At 36.4% G+C, this 22,106-nt stretch overlaps 1 long non-coding RNA gene across 1 annotated transcript; it reads right to left on the minus strand.

Moving 5' to 3' along the window:
* Window positions 1-1,541: 1,541 nt before the first annotated feature.
* LOC126829501 (uncharacterized) lies at window positions 1,542-2,818 on the minus strand. Its single transcript, XR_007683423.1, has 3 exons — window positions 2,426-2,818; window positions 1,931-2,181; window positions 1,542-1,636 (listed from the first exon to the last, which is right to left on the minus strand). It is a non-coding gene; the product is annotated as an uncharacterized LOC126829501 (long non-coding RNA).
* Between the last annotated feature and the right edge of the window lie 19,288 nt (window positions 2,819-22,106).

The raw sequence follows: 22,106 nt of genomic DNA on the forward strand, positions 1-22,106 counted from the left end.
TTTTATATCCCTAAGATGGGTTCGATTTTGGCACATTTCCTGATTGCACGGAAAAATCGTAAATTTTACTCCTGGTCCCGTTACAGGTAACAATTTGCATTCGTTTTTGAAAGCCGTTCAAATATACTCTTCCAAAAAAGTAGGGAATATTGAAATGCAACTACCTATGCAGGTTGTGATATGATAAATAGTCATGGACACTTGACAGAGAACCACTGAGCTGCACATGCGACACGCAATAGCACCATACACGTGGGAGGGGTTCATTGTCAAATTTGACACTTCAAGGAAGGGTTGATGAAAACTGCCGCGTACTGGTTTATCTATCCCTGTTTGCTTTCCTATCGGTTCTTGCATAAGATTTACTGTTTAGCGTATCTTATCTTTAGTGTGTGTTACGTTTAATTTGATCGGGAGACGTCTTCGTCGACGTCAACGTCAACCGACAACACTGCAAGAATTGGCCGTGGCACTGCAAGAGGAGTGGGTCAGATTACCCCAAATCGTGATTGGACGGTTGATTAGGAGCATACCACGACGAATTGCTGAATGTCTGAGGATTGGTGGAGCAATTACTCATTATTAAGACAAAAATCAAAAACGCCCATTTTCACTTTTGACGGTGTATCTCTTTGCGAGTGAAATGGGGCCGTCAGATAAGCCGCCCATACGAACTGTTTATGTTAAGGTGTAGGCAATTGGCCTGTTATTAACATACACTGGTTACCTCTAATAAAAACAGCAGTGCATTTCCGCGGTTTTGTATTGTTTCTAAATATCCCCTACTTTTTTTTGAAGAGTATATAATGTATTATGTTCGTTTCTTGCAAATCGGACCGAAACTTCCCTTTTAAAATGTACCCCACCCCTTAACTCAAATAGTGGCAAAACATGCACATGTAATGCATATACCAAGGTCGGGGGCACAAATTTTGTCCGATTCAGATGAAACTTAAAATGTGGTATGTATGTTTGTTAGACAATAATCACGGATGAGGTCGAGTTTAATGGAAATTGGACCGAAATTTCTCTTTCAAAATCCCCCCTCCCCTGACGCTTTACGCATGTAATATATATACCAAGGTTTAATATAGGTACTCTGCAGTAAATAAAGCAGTTATGTAAAGTGTTGAAATTTAAAACCCTGAACTATTGTCATGTAGTATCATGCTCTTGTAAAATGATATGGCTTTATAATTGCTATCTTGTTGTCAAATGACCTCGAACAGTCGCCGTGTAATCAGTTGATCATGCTACCCAATTACACATCTCTTTCAGGGATTAAAATGCTATTGTAGCGACATTGGCAAAACATAGCAAATTGTATCTTCAAACACAAGACCTCTGACATTGCCCCCCCTTTTTTTTAAATGGGCGTGTTATGGGCGCCATCACCCACGACAATAGTATTCACGAACAACAATTTTTGTTTAAAAACAGAAATGTAATTAATTATGGGAAGCTACATTATAATTTTCTTTCGTTCTTGTGCTATTCTATAAGTTTTATTATTTCTTATTTTGTTAACATTTATAAATTATCTACACACATCATTTCAATCTCATGTTACATTTTGATAGGGGCTGAGTTGTTGGTAAGTGTTGGGTTGTTGATCAATCGTTTGTTTATCCAGTACCTCATATGTTGGGGGGTTGGGTGGCCGAATGGTAAGCACGTGCGTGCGCTGTATCATAAGGCCTGTCATTGAGTCAACTGGCGTGGTTTCGAATCCCCGGTTGTACGTGACAAGGAGTAGGATTGCCTGTCCAACCTCGTGGGTTTTCTCCGGGTCCTCCGGTTTCCTCCCACTGCTAAAGACCCCTAGGCGCAAGCGAATTATTGAAATAAAATTAAACCATATGTTAGTCCCGAAATGACCTAGTCTGTGTCGAGTGGACGTTAAACCCCATTTCTCTCTCTCTCTCTCTACCTCATATGTTGATCTGGATGGTGTATCGAGTTGTTGGTAAGAGTTGGGTTGTTGATCTACAGTTTGGTTATCCAGTACTTCATACGGTGATGATGCTGTCTCTGTGTTGATATAAGCAGGATCAGGAGGATCTGTAGTATTTACAGCATCAGTACCAACTCTTTCATATATAGGTGGGGTTTCAGACAAGGTAATGTTATCTAACCCTGTATGTTGGCTGTTTGTATAATTAATTCCAGTTTCATTATTTACTGAAAAACACAACGGATCAAACTATGGTTAGTTGTTTCCACAGGCGCAGTGTTATGCACCTAAACAACGACAAAAACTATGATATAAGCTTGGTTGTTATCATATTTTACAGTCTTCATTAGCCCAGTCGGAGCAGAACAGCAGGGCGTTAAACCCCATTTCATTTCATTTATAATATTTCATATTATTTAACAGATATATTTTTTTACTATTTAATTGGGTTTTGCCATTAAACATTATTACCTGTTACTCTTTTAATGCAAACCCTTCTTCCACTTCTCTTTAATATGAACCACAACAATACTGCGATAATAACAAAAATCAAGAGGCTAATACCCATGCCTATAGCTATGCCAACAGCTCGTTCTGTAGAAGCTTCATATTTATTACCAAGTTGGTCTGTATGTTCATCATTGGACAGTACAACTAAATTGAAAACAACAGATCTTGTACCGAGACTATTATTAACATAAACTATATATTTTCTACCATCATCTTCCGTAATATATTGTATAGTTAATGTTGATGATAGACCATCATCTGCTTGTTGACTTCTGAAATCTATAACCAGTCTTTCACTGCCATCTTGTTGGTAATACCAGGTAAATGCAGGTAGTGGATAAGCTAAAACATGGATTGACAATACACCTGTTTCTCCACGTGATATAGATATACTGGTCTTGGTATCTTTGTTTGGATCAAGAACAGGAATGCCTAAAACAAGAGCATGCTAATAAGATTTTAATGTTAATGACAAGCACGGGAATGCCTAAAATACAAGCTAGTAATAAGCTAAATACTATCCAATACAATGTAAATGACTAGACGACCATGGGTAATGATACTTAGTCCTTCAAAAGCACACGCGTGTATATCATTTTGTGGTATGATGATACAGTCTTATAGTTCAATACAGAAATGTAAAACAGGGAATATTAAGTGCATGTTCTGTTTAGATACATTATGTAAGATTCCGATGGTTCTTGTTATAATAGTTCAAAAATAGATAATGAAAAATGAATATATTGCAAATTTCATACAAATTACTCTATTCCAAGCACAGATCAGCCGATGCATTAGAAAAGCCATGACAGCTTGACATTGAGAAAGATCAGATGGCAAATACTTGCAAACTTTTCTCCCATTAGCATTTCATACATGGCCATTAAAAACAATAAAGGTATACGTACATCTAACGTACAGCGGAATGGTTCTAGATACAGGTTGACCAATATCATTACTAGCTGTAATTTTAAATCGACCACTCAATAAAAGTTTAACGGAATCCATCTAAACGCAAACCCGATCTGTAACAATGCTTTAGGTGCACTGGCCCGATGAATGTTAGGAGAGTGGGGGGGGGGGGGTGGAGAGGGGAAGAAAACAAATGCCCGAAAAATTCCCGTTTGCGCACTGACGCATTTATGATGCCCGAAAAACACTGTTTATATAACCTGTTTATTACAGTGATTTTACCCCTATGAACAATGCTATATATAGGTGTGTAACTAATTTCAATCAAATATCTCAAAGCTATATAAATAAATTAAAACAAATACGGAAAACAAATGCCAGACGGGTGGAGAGAAAACCTATAGTCAAGGGTAGAGGACTAATATTATAACAGAAAAGGATTGTCAGAGCATCTTATACGACCTCCAGAAGGTAAAGTCATCTTGATTATAGAACCAAGCTTAAAAATCCCATCTGGCCTGTACCAACTAAAGCAATGTCAGTTGCATTTAAACATACATTATTTAAGAGCTAAATCTGCCTATTGCAGGTCTTACTTTAGGCCTGAAATGTTATTAATTAGACATTAATTAACATATCCAGACCATAATCAACTCTCGATGGCATCGCTAGCCTGCGATGTTTATTGGATTAGGTTCCGATTTGCTGTTCGACTAACATTCATAATTAAATCATGAAATGAATAATCGAGACTATGTTTTTTATCCTACCGACTTTAGTAAGGCCAGAAATTCAATGCTAAAATCTCGGTTCATAGTGAATCAATTCGACTGAAATTTTCTGCAAATTCCCTTTACAGTATCTAGTTTTTAACTATTATAGTGAGACCTGTCAGCTCTTTATCTAATCTCCTATAATGTATCTTTAAGTATTCGGACATCACACCAAATACTGATAATTGTCTTCTTAAACATAAGCATGTAAGCTATAACTGGTAGAACAACAAACCATTACTTACAATAAACTGTTATCTGTAGTGAATAGCTTATAACTAATACTTACAATGAACAGTCTTTTATCTGTGATACAATAAACTGTTGCCTTTTATACTTACAATAAACTGTTATCTGTAATATTTTAGACAGTGTGTTGTTGGTGATATTTTTATGTTGAGTCTGACAGGTGTAATTACCAGCTTGTTGTCTCTGAATATTGTTCAGTGAGAGATGGTCAGTAGATGATATTTTAGCAGATCCTGTATACCAGCTAATATTGCAAGGTGGATTACAGTCAGCTAAACAGGTGACAGATCTACTTTCATTTTCTATCACTGTTATACTAGAATTGGTTGGTGTAAATCTGATACTCTCAGGCCCATCTTAAAAAAAAACATAAGGTCGTTACACTTATTTCATTTCAAGTTAACATAATTAAAGATACATTATGTAAGATTTGATAAAGAGCTAGACTTCTTGCTATAGTAGTTCGAAAATAGATAATGTAATATGAATAATTTGAAAATGTTATTCAAATTACTCTATTGCACAAGATATGTGCATCAATTGCAACCACCGTACTGGTTGTTCGAAGCTAAGTCTCCCCCCTCTATTTTATAAATTAAATCAAAATATGGCTGAACCGTTCTAATCTACTTAATATCGGAGATATCCGATGGCGTCGAGAGTTGATTGTGGTCTTGTCGTGTTAAAAAATGTATAATTAATAGTTTATTTAACATTTCAGGCCTAAAGAAAGACCTGCAATAGGCAGATTTTGCGCTTAAGTAATGTATGTTTAATAGGGAAGTTCATTCAAATAATCAAATTCAGCCTCCTACTTAGTGACACTGCCATTACAAAGATTTATCATAAAAATAAACCAACTTACAATATACAAGAAGGGCGAAGGGTTGGCTGCTTTCACTAATTTGTAAATCTCTACAGGTCCAGTCTCCACCATCACTTGATTGGAGATTAGTTATGTTAAGATACAATGAACTAGTGTTACCATTGATACAACCACATGTATATCTGGTACTGGTTGATGATGAGTCACATCTACCACCAAGTAGTAATAATGAACATATTTCTGAACCATCTCTATTAAACTCTAGACCTGATGGTATATGTAAATCTATAATCTGCTCCTCTAACACCATACGATGCCAATCCTGATATACTGTACGTCTGACCTGTAAACCAAGCAGAGTAGAATGCACAAAATGAGTTCTGGTGTACTTCAAAATCCAAGAAAATCGACAATTTGGAATTAAAAACAGAGTTTGACATTGTATTCAAGTAATGCTAAGAGTATCAAACCGTAACTGACACTTGGCTTGGAATTTCTCGGAATTTATCCCGAAAATGTACACAATGAATAACATTTTGTCATATTCCACAAGTCGAACTGTAGGCCATCTTCATTAGCCCGATGGAAGCAGAAAATTAGGACGCTAAACCCTATTTCATTTAATTCCAACTATGATTTACATATTTTAGGTCCTCCCAGAAAAGATGTTAATGGAATATGCGAAATATTCGAGGTTGGGGCTGCACTACAACAATATTTAAATAATATTTGTCGCCCATTAACTTCCCCGAAATTCATTGCACATTACCATATATAAACACATTCCATAAATGTTATCAAAGTCTCCTTATTGTTATTACAATGTACTAGATTTCCCAAAGAGTAAGGCTGTTATGAAAGATTGCTTTCAATGTAGATTAATGAGGAATAAGCTATTCCCAGTCCTACTGTAAATACCTCACTTTATAATTGTGATATTTGTTGGAGCTATTTATCGTTTGGGATGAAGAATGTATGTTAGTTAGTCTTAACGAAAAAATTGACAGGGCACTAAATCACTGGATATTTCATAATGTACAATAAGAAAAGACAATATACTTCAAAATAGGGGAGATTCCCGTACACGTGTGACACTATCCTATGTCTCGGTTAGACTTTTACGTTGTGTACTTTTTATACGTCCACATTCATAATGTGGACGTATATTGCCGTCGCCCCTGTCTGTGTGTGTGTGTGTGTGTGTATGGGTGTATGTGGGGGTGGGGGTGTGTGTGTCTGTGTGTCGCCTACAGGCCACAATTCTTAAGTGATCATCTTCAAACTTTACATACTTATTCCTTATACCCTAAGGATGATCCTTATTGTTTTTGGTGCATGCCCGACCCCCAGGGGCAGAGCCACGCCCATTTTTTTGTATTTGTTTGTTTTTCGTCTACAGGCCACATTTCTTAACGTATCATCTTGAAACTATGCATACTTATTCTTTGTACCCTAAGGAACATCCCTATCGTTTGGGGTACATGCCCGACCGCAAGGGGCAGAGCCACGCCCATTTTCTTTTCTTTGTATGTCTGTGTGCCGCCTATAGGCCACAATTCTTAATCAATCGTCTTGAAATTTTTTCATATGAATTGCTTATACCCTAAATATGATCCCTTTTGTTTTTGGTGCATGCCCGACCCCCAGGGGCAGAGCCACGCCCATTCCTTATATTTATTTATTTGTTTGTCATCTACAGACCGCATTTCTTAACGTATCATCTTGAAACTATGCATACTTATTCTTTGTACCCCAAGGAACATCCCTATCGTTTGGGGTGCATGCCCGACCCCAGGGGCAGAGCCACGCCCATTTTCTTTTCTTTTTATGTCTGTGTGTCGCCTATAGGCCACAATTCTTAATCAATCGTCTTGAAAAATTTTCATATGAATTGCTTATACCCTAAGGATGATCCCTATTGTTTTTTTACCCCCAGGGGCAGAGCCACGCCCATTTTCTTTTCTTTTTATGTCTGTGTGTCTCCTACAGGCCACGATTCTTAATCAATCGTCTTGAAAAAATTTCATATGAATTGCTTATACCCTAACGATGATCCCTATTGTTTTTGGTGCATGCCCGACCGCCAGGGGCAGAGCCACGCCCATCCCTTATATTTATTTATTTGTTTGTCATCTACAGATCGCATTTCTTATCGTATCACCTTGAAACCTAGCATACATATTCCTTCTATCCTAAGGAACATCCCTATTATTTGTGGTGAATACCCAACCCCCAGGGGCAGAGCTACGCCCATTTTTTTTTATGTCTGTGTGTCACTTGCAGACCGCATTTCTTAATCGATCATCTTGAAAACTTTTTTATACTTATTCCTTATAGCCTAAGGCTACTTTTTATACTTATTCCTTAATTCTATGGCCGACCTCTATTATTATTTTCGGTGCATGCTCGACCCCTTGGGACAGAGCCACGCCTAATGTTTGTGTGTCTTGTGTTTTGCCTACAGACCGCAATTCTTAACAGATCCTTTCGAAACTTTGCATACCTATTCGAAACGTCATGCTTTTAGAATAAAGACATCGATTGTTTTAAAATAAAAATTGTGTTCTGTTAATGTGAACGAAGTGTTAAACTGATAGCAGTCCTACAACCCAGTTTTATTTCACAGACCCTCAATGCAAACTGGACCACATCAAACAAAACAGGAATGTGGACGTATATTGCTGCGTTAGCGATGCTCTTGTTTACTCAATGATGAATTAACTCTGGAACACTGTGTTGGTATAACAATGTTTATATATCTTTATAACATCTATAATACCAAGGTTATATACTGGAAACTACACACACACCTATGACATTAAGTATTAGCCGAGGTGGCTAAAGTTACAGTCAGAGGCTGTGGGTACACCTTTCTAAGAACCCAGCATGATGTCCGAATGATGTCTATATCCACTCTTAGTCTACGTGAAGATCTTCTCGGACTCTAAGCCAAGGCGGGTAAAGGTATATCTCTCTAGGAACACTGCATGTTGATTCCATTGAATTATGTCTGAAAATACCTTAGTATTCTAAAGGTGGCGAGAGCATAAATCTACACGATGTCTCTATCCCAGCCTCTAGGCCGAGGACGTACATAACGTACATGAGTCATAGACTGACACCCCTCCCCTCCCCCGGAAAATTGGCCAGGTACTTCCTTTATCTGATTAGTCAGCTGCACACAAGCCACCCCTGATTTAAACACAATGTTCTAATATGGGCACCAATGAGGAGGAGGGGCGGGTGAAGGGTGTCCACGTTTCTAAGGCATGGGAATTACTAGGTTATGATGGTATTGGCCACTCGACACAAACTAGGTCATTTCGGGACTAACATATGGTTTAATTTTATTTACATAATTCTCTTGCGCGTAGGGGTCTTTAGCAGTGGGAGGAAACCAGAGGCCCCGGAGAAAACCCACGAGGTTGGACAGGCGACCCTACTCCTTGCCACGTACAACCGGGGATTCGAACCACGCCAGTCGACTACCCCCCTTACTAATCCAACAACTTTGGAACTGCTATATGGTGGTTCCTATGTTGTGCTTTAAACAACGTTTAAAATATGTTAATATGTGAAAGTCTAAAATCTCGATGTTGTTTTTCTCCGCAAAGAAACAGTTGATCGAGAAATTAGTGTTGTATTGCGTTCATAAGACTACACGAGTTTGGACGTTACAGGGGTTTGTCCTTGCACATTTGAAATAGAAATCGCGCAGATCTACAGGCGTATAACAACACCAATTCTACCCCAAATACTATTTATCTGGTTGGTTGTATTTATATGTGGAGACTGACAGGTGTAATTACCAGCTTGTTGTCTCTTGATGTTTTTCAGTGAGAAACGTTCAGTAGGTGATATTTTAGTAGATCCTTTATACCAGCTGATATTACATGGTGGTGGATTACAGTCAGCTGAACAGGTAACAGATCTACTTTCATTTTCTATTACTGTTATACTGCAACCAGTTGATGTGAATCTGATATTCTCTGGTCCATCTTTATGAAATAAAGCAATTGATTCTCCACATCTCAAATGAATTAGTGAATTTACAATAAACTATTAAAATTACAATGAGGCACATTGTGCACCAAACATTATACTTTCATAAAAGAAGAAGTTGACATACATCTAAAGTGCGTCCACTGCAAAGAAACAATAAATTGCTCTAATCAAGTGACAATGAACAAGGCAACTGCGGTGGCTCAGTCAGTAAGACACTGGTTGGCTAGCTAGGGGTCTTCTCGGGTTCGCCGAGAAAGTTTTTCGGGTTTTTCCGGCGTGGTCTCCCCCTTGTCAGTGGTGCAGGGCGGATATACTGATAAGACCAGCTGTCTAGTCGTTCGGATTGCTCGAAAACTGTACAGCCAGAAACACAATTCAACAATTCCTGATTGATGATCATCAATGTCACCCCCACTAATGCTAATATTTCAGCTTTCAATAACCAAGATAAGAAACAGTATTTTAATGTTAAAACAATATTACCACCACAAAATAAATGAACCTACAGTAAGTAAATGACAAGAGTAATAGGTAGACAACTAGGTTCATTTAAAAAAAGAAATCTTTACAGCTCCAGTCTCAATAACCAAGATAAGAAACAGTATTAACATTATTACCACCACCAAAATAAATGAACCCACAGTAAGTAAACGACAAGATTAACAGGTAGACTACCAATTTCATTTTAAAATAAATATTTTCAGCTCCAGTCTCCAGCACCAGTTCATTGGACATCAATTAGATTAAGATGTAGTGCTCTGATGTTACCACCCCTTCTAAATATATAATCCTCTAATACCATCTGATCCTGATAAACTGTAAGTTTGACCTGTAAACCAATTCAAGTCGAGTGGAAATAAAAAAAAGGAGCAAAACTTAGTAATGGCTACATTGTTATAATAAAACAAATGATGAGTGTTTTGTTGTCGGGCATCTTACCTTGTCTTTAACCATTGGATTTCTATTTCACTATCGAATATAGTATTGGAGGTGCTCAACTGAAAACTAAACGAAAACGTTATATTTATTCAGGATTCAGCACCCAGGTTGATAACTTACTTACACTAAAACCCCACACTATGTACGGCATGGACACATCATGAAGTTGCATCGCCATTCACATGCCTATCGATTATTCAATGATCAGGTGGTTTAATGTATGTAGGCCTACCCATTCAATACAATGCGCGGTGCCTTAACTTGATTCTGATACTGTAGCTAGCTTTTCTGCAAAATATCCCTTCTGTGTTGTGATTGTGATAACGGTAAGAAAATATAATTTTTAACTCAGTAGGAAAGGTCCCATGTGCAATTTATATATAAATGCTATGTAACCGTTTATTCTATCATGTAAAGCATAGTCCCGTATAGAATGGCCAAATTAATTTGGCTAAGCTGAAGTTTATAAGCAATATATTTCTAACCTTGTCTGAAACAGTTAATAAAATAACTAAATAAACAATAAACCCAACAAAATGTTGTTATTACAAATGACCATCTAAATATTAATGTAATTCAGATTCCTGACATTATATTTTTCTATGTAATATACAAGCTACTGCTATATAACTTCATTGTGGAGGTGTGCATTAAATAGTTGACTCACAGCCCACAGGCCGATATCTTTGACAATACACGTGCATCAAAGCTGTTGCGTAACCGCTTTAGACATTGTTATTTGAGGTTGACCTTCCACAGAAGTAAGGTTTTCCATTCTAGCTGTGTGGGACATCTAACCCCAGTAGTTAGCCAATTAATAGTTTTGTCCAACCATACACCTTATAATCTATTATAAGATCCATGGTTAAACTCAAAACTATTTTTGAATAATAATTAAAATATAACTGAAATCAATAATAAAGATACATTATAGGAGATTAGATAAAGAGCTGGCAGTTCTCACTATAATAGTTAAAAGCTAGATAAAGTAAAAGGAATTTGCTGACCATTTCAGTCAAATTGATCCACTCTGAACCGAGATTTTAGCGACTGAATTTTCGGCTTTATAGCCTCGATCATCATTACTATAGTCTCGATTATCTATTTCATGATTAAATGAATGAAAGTTGAGCAGCAAATGGGATCCTAATCCAGTCAATATCACAGACAAGCGTCTTGACCTGTCTTGACTGGCCTTTAATGCTCGCCTAACACGATCCTGTAGGGCGCTTCACAGTTCTCAAATACTTGTGCTAAAGAAATTGCCTTCTTTTCAGCCTATTTCATCTGTGATCACCACAACGTAAGTGAGCAAAGTTCAGTCACGGGGTATTTCCATAGTCTCGATTAACCAGGCTTGTATGATTAAAGTAAACTTACAGTATTGGTCACAGCCTCGAATATTAATCTTTTTAGGGCTTGTGTCGTGTGCTCTATTTTAGATGTGTAGTACGATAAGCACTTTCGGCATATTGCGTTTAAATGGCAAACCACGAATTTCTCCGTTATTTGAAAGTTTTAATTATGGTCTAGCGCATTTATAAAAATCAGCCGAAAATGTAACTGATATTTGGAGTTGTTTAGTTTCATTTCTCTCTCGTGTTCAAAAACTAAGGGTTGCGCATGCTTACAAACGTTAAATTCAATAGTTATTTGTACGTACATGTACGTTAAAAAAAAAGATTCTCGAATTAAGTTTTCGTTCCAGAGCAAACTTTGAAATTTTAATGTAACCAAGAACCGTAACCCGTATTGTCACTAAGAATTAACCCCCTGGATAACGGGAGCCGATCATATATTGAGCCATTTAAAAACATCTGTCCAAATGGTTATATCCTCAAAAATCAAACATGGTCAGACTTTTATGGTAAGCCTTATCATATTTTGTTATTATAAGCCCCAAATATTGACTGTCGGTTGGAGTCTCTTCAAACCCTGAACCACTCTAAATCCTGTCTGATCCGCACCACATTTACTCATATATTATCTTTTGCTAGGTTCCCACTACCAGGATTCGTGGTACGATTGAAATCGTGGTTTCAATCGTGGTGATCCTATCAGGTCTTATCATATATTGAGGCCAGTCGTAGCAATCGTGTTGATCGTATCGAAACGTATCTGTATGTAGCATGTCGTGGATTCAATAAGGTTAATCGTATCGTACCGCACGAGAGTGGGAAACTAGCATTAACTATCGTTCTACAATTGGTCGTTTGTATTGTGTATATTGCATAATCAACACACTAGTAGGCTTTTTTTTTTTAGATGTTTGACATTTTTGAATCTTCAATTGGTTCTGTTTAAGTAGAATTGTATTTAATTGTTAATCTGATCCTTATTTCTAGTAGATTCTTCATTCTTAATGAATTCTTTAAATGTGATGACCCATTCGTAGCTGCAGAAAATTAAGACGTTGATTTTAAAACTCGTACCTTCCAAAATTCCTATTTGAATCTTGATTTCATTCCTTTTAATTAAAATGATATTTAATTATTACAGTCCAAGAGATTTCTCATTACATACTCTAAATGTGAATACCTCGTACCTTCTAGGCGAACCGCGACGAAAACCTTGTGGACCCGCGTTGGACCCCGGTGGTGACCGCGAAAGTACCTCGGGATTTTCAGCATGGTTCCCCTTATGAGTGGAGCAGGACAGAGGGCGACCGACATATAATACAGGGAACGCAGAATTAATATTTGTAATCTACGTGGTGTAGTCCAAGGAATTGTAATTCCCATGATAAATACTTTAACATTATCATGCGGAATTGAATATAACTTAATAAAACATGAAATAAAATATGAAATATGTAAGAGCTAAATATGTCTGTTGCGGGTCTTTAGTGTGGCTTCAAATGTTATATAAAGTATTATTTAAACATTTATTTACATGAAATGCATCGAGGTTTAATCGGATGGCGGAGATTTAAACAACACGATCGTCATTTAAGGATTTAATTAAACAATGCATCTTTAAATATTGATAAAATAAATACATCTAAAACTTGTATAGGTTGTTTGTGTAATATTTTCATCTAATGATATGTAAAGTTTATTATAGATATCAATTCAATAGCAACATACAACTAATGCTCATGTTCCTAATATGCTTACTGCAATATATGTAGTACCATCTTCAATAGAAGGCTTGGTCTCACTTTAACTCTGTACATCTTATCAAGGCCTTCATGTAATACTCTATATTTTTGTTACTAATATCGATTGATCTTGGACCCAGCTCTAGGCCTTTCCGATTCCTCGATAGACAATATCATTGCGAATACCAAGTCTTGCGCTTTACAACTCAAGGTTGCTGGAAATGTTCCACATTTCCTCTATGATTGTGCTATGACCCACTTCATATCTTATACCAAACCTTTCTAATTTACTATTCTGTTCTTCCATTATGCTAGTACGGTTGCTTTTCCGTAAATTTTTTAACTAAAAAAAGGACTTTCAAAGTATCTAGTCCTTTATATGTTGTATTGCGTGTTTGTTACAGGAAGATAACGTATTTAAACGTTTTGATATTTCAGACTAATCTAGCAACGACTTGATGTTGTAAAACTAGCAATCGTTGCTTTAGGAACATGATGTAGTGCACGCAACGTCTTAGTTAAGTATAGTAAATTGGATATTTACACATGTAAAATTGTTAATTTATAGGACTCATGTCTTGAGTATTGTAGTTTGAAGTTATATTTTGATCTATTGCATTAATGTACTGTCATTAATTGATATTAAGACTGTTTATACCACCATGGTTAAAGAATTTTCTGAAAGACCACCGTCCATGACATTTTCAAAATGTCTATTTGCCATTAAGTAATGTGATGCATAGACCTTGATTTGACAGAACAGATATTCCACAAACAAACCCGTACAACGCCATGTTTTGAAGGCCGACCCTAAAGGATCATCGTACTATGTCTGTGATGGTGCAGTTGGTTAGGCGAATGCGTCTTTCAAATCATTTCTAATTGATCTTACAAAACAGCCACGAACGATGCAATCTTTAAAATTAGAACTCATGCTGTGTGGTTTTGAAAGCCCATTGTCCGGTGCCCCTAACGTATCTGGTCCCACATTGCGAGTAAAGCTATACGACATACTAATATTAAGATATTACTAGGTTATAAGAATTATGACGCGAATTTCGCTGCATAGTTTACATCCGTCTGAAGAAAAGAAACAAGAGCCACAGTAAGGTTGGAATATACGCTCACATTCCAGCTTTACTCCCAATGACAGCTTTTCATATTGCTGCTTAACTCACGTGACAGTCTTAACATTAAATTTTGTCCTTAAATTATCGTTAGTTTCAGAATAGATACACTAAATGAAAGTTAGTCTGCAGGATAAACATGGAACTACAATCTTTATACAAGGGCATAATGAATAAGTAGGGAAAGTTATAATGCCATCCGTTAAGAATCGCGGTCTGTAGGCGATACAACTGGCGATAGTTTTTACTTTGATGTGCATAGCAGTTATATCTCATATCAACCTGTCATGACGTCATCATAGGTTGATATATTCGGTTCAAATCAACTGCTAATGACTTTGATGATCGAAATAATACAAAGAACACAGAAATAAATTTTTATTCTTTTGACAATTAAAAAATGTTATGGTACAGTTTGTAGCATTCGGCACCAAAATAGACGGCGTACTTATCGGCATATTTAGATCGGTTATCCATGTCTAAGATATCTTTCAGAATGTTTCTTTTGTCCACATTTTGATTATTTCTCCACACACCCCAAGACTTGAAAGTATTTATAGCCCAAGAGTTCCTTTGTAAAGTATTTTTGTGTACAGCCCACTTAACACAGCCGGTCAAATCCTTCTCTGAAAATATCGAAAACCTTCACGGGTCACTGTCAGAATTATCTGAAAAGATTGCATTTTGATCCAAATTTTCTTCAGCCTTTGACTACCAACTAGTAGATCCTCGTCGGAATTGGCATTCACATCTATTCCACCGTCAATCTGTTGGCTAAAAATAATTGATTATTCATCTGATAACGTATCACTACCCATTGTGTATTCTTTCAATTCAGTTGAACCTATATTTACTCCAAAATGGTGACGGTATAAACAATGCATTCACGTGATTAATTCGGCAATCTTCGTTATTTGACGGAAACTATTAAGTATTCATTGTTGACTTTTAATGGAAAAGTCCATTTAATTTAAAGGTGACTAAAGCTATAACGTTGTATATGTCGGATATAAACTTTCTTTCCCTCGGGTAGGTTAATATCCTATGCACACAGACAGGCGCCACAGACATTATGACTGTGGACGAATAAATATGAAATATGCAATGCAAAGGGTTAAAAGGATTTAAAATATCTGCACCATTCGGTTGATTGAAATGGAGTTTAACGTCCTACTGTTCTGCTCCGAACTGGGCTAATGAAGATGGGGTATGCCATACAGTTTGCTATGAGGGACATTTCGCTCTGACAGCGCCCTACGGCCTACTCTCATATCAAATTCCAACTGACAATGGATTTTTTTACGTGCAACCCAATGTGTATACGGGACCTTGGTTACGAGTCCCATCCGACCGAGAACGACTAGACAGCTGTACTTGTCAGGACCCCGTCCTGCATCACTGAAAAGGGGGAACCACGCCGGAAAATCTCGATGAAATTTCTCGGCCAATGCAGGGACCGAACATACGATCTCCAGGCTAACGAGCCAGCGTCTTACCCACTTAGTCACCGTGACCCTCCTATCGGTTAAAAGAGTTCATTTACTAAAGACGAGTAATCTTTAGGGAAATTAAAAATGAAATTAAGAGTTTACCATAATGATCACGTAAAACCTTCTTGAACTTATTTTTCATAGGTCATAAATAATTAATAAAATGATTCATAGTATAAAGCGGTATAATAATACCACTCTTCTGTGAGTGAATAAAACGGATTAAAATGTTATTTATCGATTAGAACCAATGCAATATTAATTTAAACAAAGTGCTTTTAAAATATATTCAAAACATCTGGATAGAATTAACAATTTGACGACACTGTTAATTAAGCAAAGGTTGTTTATGGAGAGACCTTTTGTAGCTGTAAGCTGGAGTCGTGTGACTTTATAGTTGCCCAACGAATTACCCGTCAGCGAATTCGAAACTGTTTAAACGAGCTGCAGATAATATGTTTTTTTAGATTCCCAAACCTGCACGGACTCATCGACTAGCTATGAGCCAAGGAGAAACTCAATGCAAATTCTGAATAAGGCTTTGACTTTAGGCGAAGTTCTTTCAACTCTAACTAAAACATTGCAAAGCTGTTGGGTGTATATTCATTACCTGACAGCATTACCTTTTGGTATGTGTTATACGGATCAGCTGTGTTATAGGGGTTAGAGGTCTTGTATTTTAAAGAATAATTTCTATAATTAGTTTGGTGTTTCAGTTTTATGAGCTTTCATACACATCCAGGATGATTACTATGAAGTTTTGGGAATATAGTTGTGCCTATCTTCTACTATCAGGTAATACATGTAGTTGTATTTATGTTGTACTAGCAGGTAACTACTGTAGAGAATATAGTTGTATCCATCTTGTTCTAGCAGGTAATTGCTGTAGAGAATATAGTTGTATCTATTTTGTAGTATCAGGTAATTATAGACTGTAAAGCGAATGATGTTCTATCAGTGGTCTATAATATGCGTCACTTTCATGAGACCCTTTGTGCCATATATTTCATCGTCGCGATTCAACGGTTTGTTGTGCTCAAGTCTCGTGTGTGTTTAAAAAAAACCCAATAATTATATGATAATTAGAATAACTAAAATAGAGGTACTTTCCTTTTAAACATCGCTGCCCGTATACGCAAAGCAATAAATACCAGAGGTACTATGAGGTAGTGGAAGACTACCTATCTCAATTACAAATCGTAAATTTGCGGTTTATTATGTATTGCATGACGCTAGGACAGGGAATGAGTAATGATGATATACTTCGGCCAAAATACGTTTTTAAAAGAAATTTCAGAACATACCAAGATTTCTTACAGACATATACATGGTCACTTTTTGTGCATTTTTTTTCACCTATTTGTTTAGATTCCGCAATTGGTAGTTTTTGACATTTTATGAAATTCTATCCGGATTATCTTGTTAACGTTCAGCAAAAGACAGGTTACATCATTGCTATTGCTTCTTTCTTGCTAGGTATTTGTCCGTTTTATAGAAATAAGAACGTATGTCCTAACTTTGTTTTAAACACACTCATTCTCACATGCTTATTATAGCTGTGAATGATGCAACATTTGGGAAATAAATTTCTCCTTTATTGTTATTTTGTTATACCATGACATTTTCATGTGGACGTATATTGTCGTCGCCCCTGATGAAACTTTAAATTTATCTTTATATCACAAAAATCTCGGTTCCTTTCAAATTTTGCGCATATCTGACCATAACTTACCGAATTATGGCCCCTAATTTTACCAAAAAAAACAAACAGTTTTTTTTAGCTTGTGGACCCTATAGAGGTCGCATTTTTTTCCATTTAAAAAATACCCGTTTGAATATAGCACCGTTACAGCTTACTGACGGTTGAGTTCGAATTTCGTGAAATCGGACCAAAACTGCCGGACAAACTGGCCGCCCTCGTACTCAAATAGTGCAAAAATATGGTATATCAAGGTTGTGGGACCTCTAGATGCCACAATTTTGAACCGATGTTGATGAAAATTTATCTTTATATCACAAAGATATTGGTTTCTTTCAATATTCGTATATATCAAGGTTTGGACCCTCAGGAGGCCACAATTTTGATCCAATTTTGATGAAACTTGAAATATATATTTTATAAACCAAAGGTCTTGGCTTGGTTCCTTTCGATATTCACGCATATCGGATAACAATTCCCTGAATTTATGGCCCTTGATTGTACGAAAAATCGCGTTTTTAGTTTGTGGTTTCTTTAGAGGTCACAATTTTTATCCGATTTAAAAAAACGTTTGAATATATCACCGTTACCCCTAATGATGGTTGAGTTCGAATTTTGTAAAAATCGGACCAAAACTGCCGGACGAAATGGCTACCCCTAGTACACAAATAGTGTATATATGTTATATCAAGGTTTTGGGCCCTCTAAAAGTCCCAATTTTGCCCCGATTTTGACGAAACTTGAAATATATCTTTATAACACACGGATCTCGGTCCCTGTCGATATTCGCACACATCGGATCATAACTTCCTACATAAAAGTCTTTGATTGCACGAAAAACTGCTTTTTGTTTTAGCTTGTTCTCTATCCATCTCTTGTAAAATGATTTGATGCCAACGTTTCTTGTTTAAAGGCTCAATACCACTCTTGTTGTAACTGAATAATATGTCCCAATCTTTATTCTGGTCAACAAATTGTACTATTGTAGACTATTTCAATTAATTGATGATACAAATTTTATCTTAACACACCTTATTTAAACATTTTGAAAAATTCAACATAATGGTTTGAAACGTCTAACGTAAACCTTTTCAAATGAAACTTCGATTTAAAAATATTTTCGAACCCTCTGGACAAGTAAAATAGGATGTAATGGATAATTTACACAACAGGTAGGACACTTAAACATCTATTACTTAGAAAGAGATATTATTTATTTTCTGGAGCTTTCAAGCCAGCAAGAGTGTTATTGTCCCTTTAATGCTTGGTATGTCTTTACCTTTTGGGTGTCCTTCCCTTGGGCGTGTTGATTACTATTAGAAAGCTGCACAAAAAAGACAACCGTCAAATCGGGCTGAAATGGTTTTAAGAGATGATTGCGGTTTTTTATCCATGCGGTGGGGGTACAGCAGTAATATCGACCATAGATACACCTGATTCTGTTTTATGTCCCATGTGTGTGGTGGGGCAGGCGAGAGGGTAAACCTTGCTTTAGGTGTACCTGCATCCAATAGTAGTACAAACAATAATGGACATGCTTAAGATTTGTTTGGAGCTGATCATGATCAGTAGGTACGCCTGATTCTGTTTTATGTACTCTGTTGCAGTTGCTACAGGCGAGAGAATAAACATTGCTTTTGGTAAACCTGCATCACAGAGTAGTACACTATTTAGTACACGCATTGTTGGATACGCTTCTAAGGCAGTAGATGGGGACACCAATCAACAATATTTAGATAGGTCTTGCACTCATACTTTTAAAGTGGGTGGCTGGTGGAAAGTCGACTTGCAATCAACGTACAACATTGAAGAAGTGGTTGTGTACAATAGAGAAGGGTTCGGTAAGTGACTTACTCCCATTCATAGTTTTCAAATTCAAAATAGCTATGTTTATGATGAAATGTTGTTAATTACTTGTGAATGTTTGTTTTTAAATTCCAGAATACAGATTGAGTAATTATACCTTGCTAGGGGGTGTAGATTGTGGCACCAAAACATGCTATGTTGAATGTTATCATCAGCAGACACCAGAACTGGTATATCATCTTATAATCACCAACTGTAAAGCTAGATACGTCAAGATAAGAAATTTACTTGATACGGATTTTTCCCTTTGCGAAGTTCAGGTATATGGGGACCCAGTGCAAGGTAAATATGTTTGGAACTGACATATACTGTCAATACACACACAATTTTAATCCATGCAAGTGTTGTTGATCAGACTATTCCCAAAACAACCTTGATCCCAAAATATACTGTATATAATCTCTTTATCAGTACACTCACATGCAAGTGTTGTTGATCAGACTATTCCTAAAACAACCTTGCTCACAAAATATACTGTACTGTATATAATCTCTTTGCAGCACACTCACATTGTTAAAGCATGCAATTGTTGTTAATCAGACATTTAGTAAAACATGCAACCAAGCCATAAAACACAAGTGTTTGTTTGTGATGGTTTCTGTAGGTTTGTTTAATTGATCAAGTCTGCTGGTGCGAATTACCATAATTTATTCGAGTACGACTTCGGGATTTGACACCATTACAGACACAATTAGAACTGGTGAAATTTCCGATAGTCCAAAATCGACCACATTCGTATATTTATGGGAATTTCTTCATTTTATTCTAATATGATTCTAAATTTGAGACATGTACGTATATATATATATATATCGCGGTGAAAACGTTAGCATAAAAATAGTCCAAAATCGACCACATTCGTATATTTATGGGAATTTCTTCATTTTATTCTAATATGATTCTAAATTTGAGACATGTACGTATATATATATATATATCGCGGTGAAAACGTTAGCATAAAAATGTAGTTTTATTTTGCCATCTTTAATTTCAATTATATATTACCAAAGAGCAGCTTTAATTAACTATTCTACTATATATATATATATAAAACGATCTAACTCTCAGTTAATCATATAAGTAAAATTCAAGTATTAGAGAAAAAACACTAAAATTAAAATTTTGGCTAGTACTTTCATCGTTATCAAACGAATCGTCAGGCCATTTTAATGCGTTACTATGCTGTTACAATAACGTTACGTCATAACAGAGGACAATGACTATGTGAAATATAAAACTTAAAACGAAATAACATTAATTAAATATCAAACATAATTAAAATAATCACCCCTTCGCATTCAAAATTGGGTTATATTTAGCGATAAAGTTGCTTTCTTTTGTTTCCAAGAGATCATTATCACTAATATTGAGTTTGTACAAAGGAAATATTTTGAATTGACCTTTACCACAAGGAAATATTTGAATTGACCTTTACCACAAGGTCAATTCAAAATATTTCCTTTGTATATATATACGTATAATATAAGCATGTCGCCTTCATCAAGTTAAACATTTTGCAACATAACTTCGGTTGTACAGACAATTTGAAATAAAGCCACCAACCCTGAACAGACAGACAAACAAACGACATTAACAAATATTAGTATAAAGACCAGTTTTCTTCATAAAGTTAAGCATTTTGCAATGTCACTCTTGTTTATATGATCAAAGAAACATGACAAGTGATTACACCCTGGTTAAAGCCCTAGCTTCATACTGGGCATATTAGCTACCGTATGCGTGATCGACGTAAAACAAGGTCATCAATCCACTCCTGTTGGTTCTAAAGGAGTTGGTCCAGTCTCCTAAAAAAGACTTTTTATTAATGCAGTCGGCAAGTTCACAAACCCGTCTCCAGGGGTCATATATAAATGAATTTATAGAATATTTAAAATCTGTAAATCAGATTTTGCAGATAAGACTACCAAGAAGTAATCAAGCTGTGTAAATCAGATTTTGCAGATAAGACTACCAAGAAGTAATCAAGCTGTTTATTGTTTGCCGTGGGACCAAAGAATCAGTAAAGATGACATGTTTTGAATTTGGTGATAAATGCAACTCTAAAGCCTGAAGCACGATCTGGAGTTTAGCTTTAAGTATGAAAGCAGCATAATTTGTCTCCGATGATTACAGTAGAGGCTACTAACGTTCGAGCAATCTGTATGTATAGGAGAATAATCACCAATTAAATCTGGTGAGATTTCCGATGGCGCTCCCCAAATCTGATTTTAAACTATGGCATATTCTCAAATTTAAACATAGCAACTCTTTACCATTTCTATCTGACCCCTTTAGTCACGTCATATACACACGCTTCGTTTATTTCAGATCTAAGCACCCCGGCTATTTCTGAAGTCCGATCAGTTGAGCCGATAGTCACCACTACGAAAAGCGCCGAACTGGTTAGCCCTTGGTTAAGAATTCCACGAGTTTTCACAGCACTAACAACTGTTTCTACAACACCAAAAACAACTGTCGGGTCAGTTGATATCCAAGAGAGAACCACTGCTGGCAGTACGGAAGTGGCTAGCCCACAAGGCGCTATCATTTTAAATGGGTCTTCTTCGTGTGGGTGCTTTTGTCATGCTGTTCATCAGAGAGGGAAAAACACACCATTTATTGAGGAGACCAAAGATGAGATTAAAAAGAATCTTAT

Source organism: Patella vulgata, chromosome 8 (assembly GCF_932274485.2).
Source record: "Patella vulgata chromosome 8, xgPatVulg1.2, whole genome shotgun sequence".
Taxonomy (NCBI): domain Eukaryota; kingdom Metazoa; phylum Mollusca; class Gastropoda; family Patellidae; genus Patella; species Patella vulgata.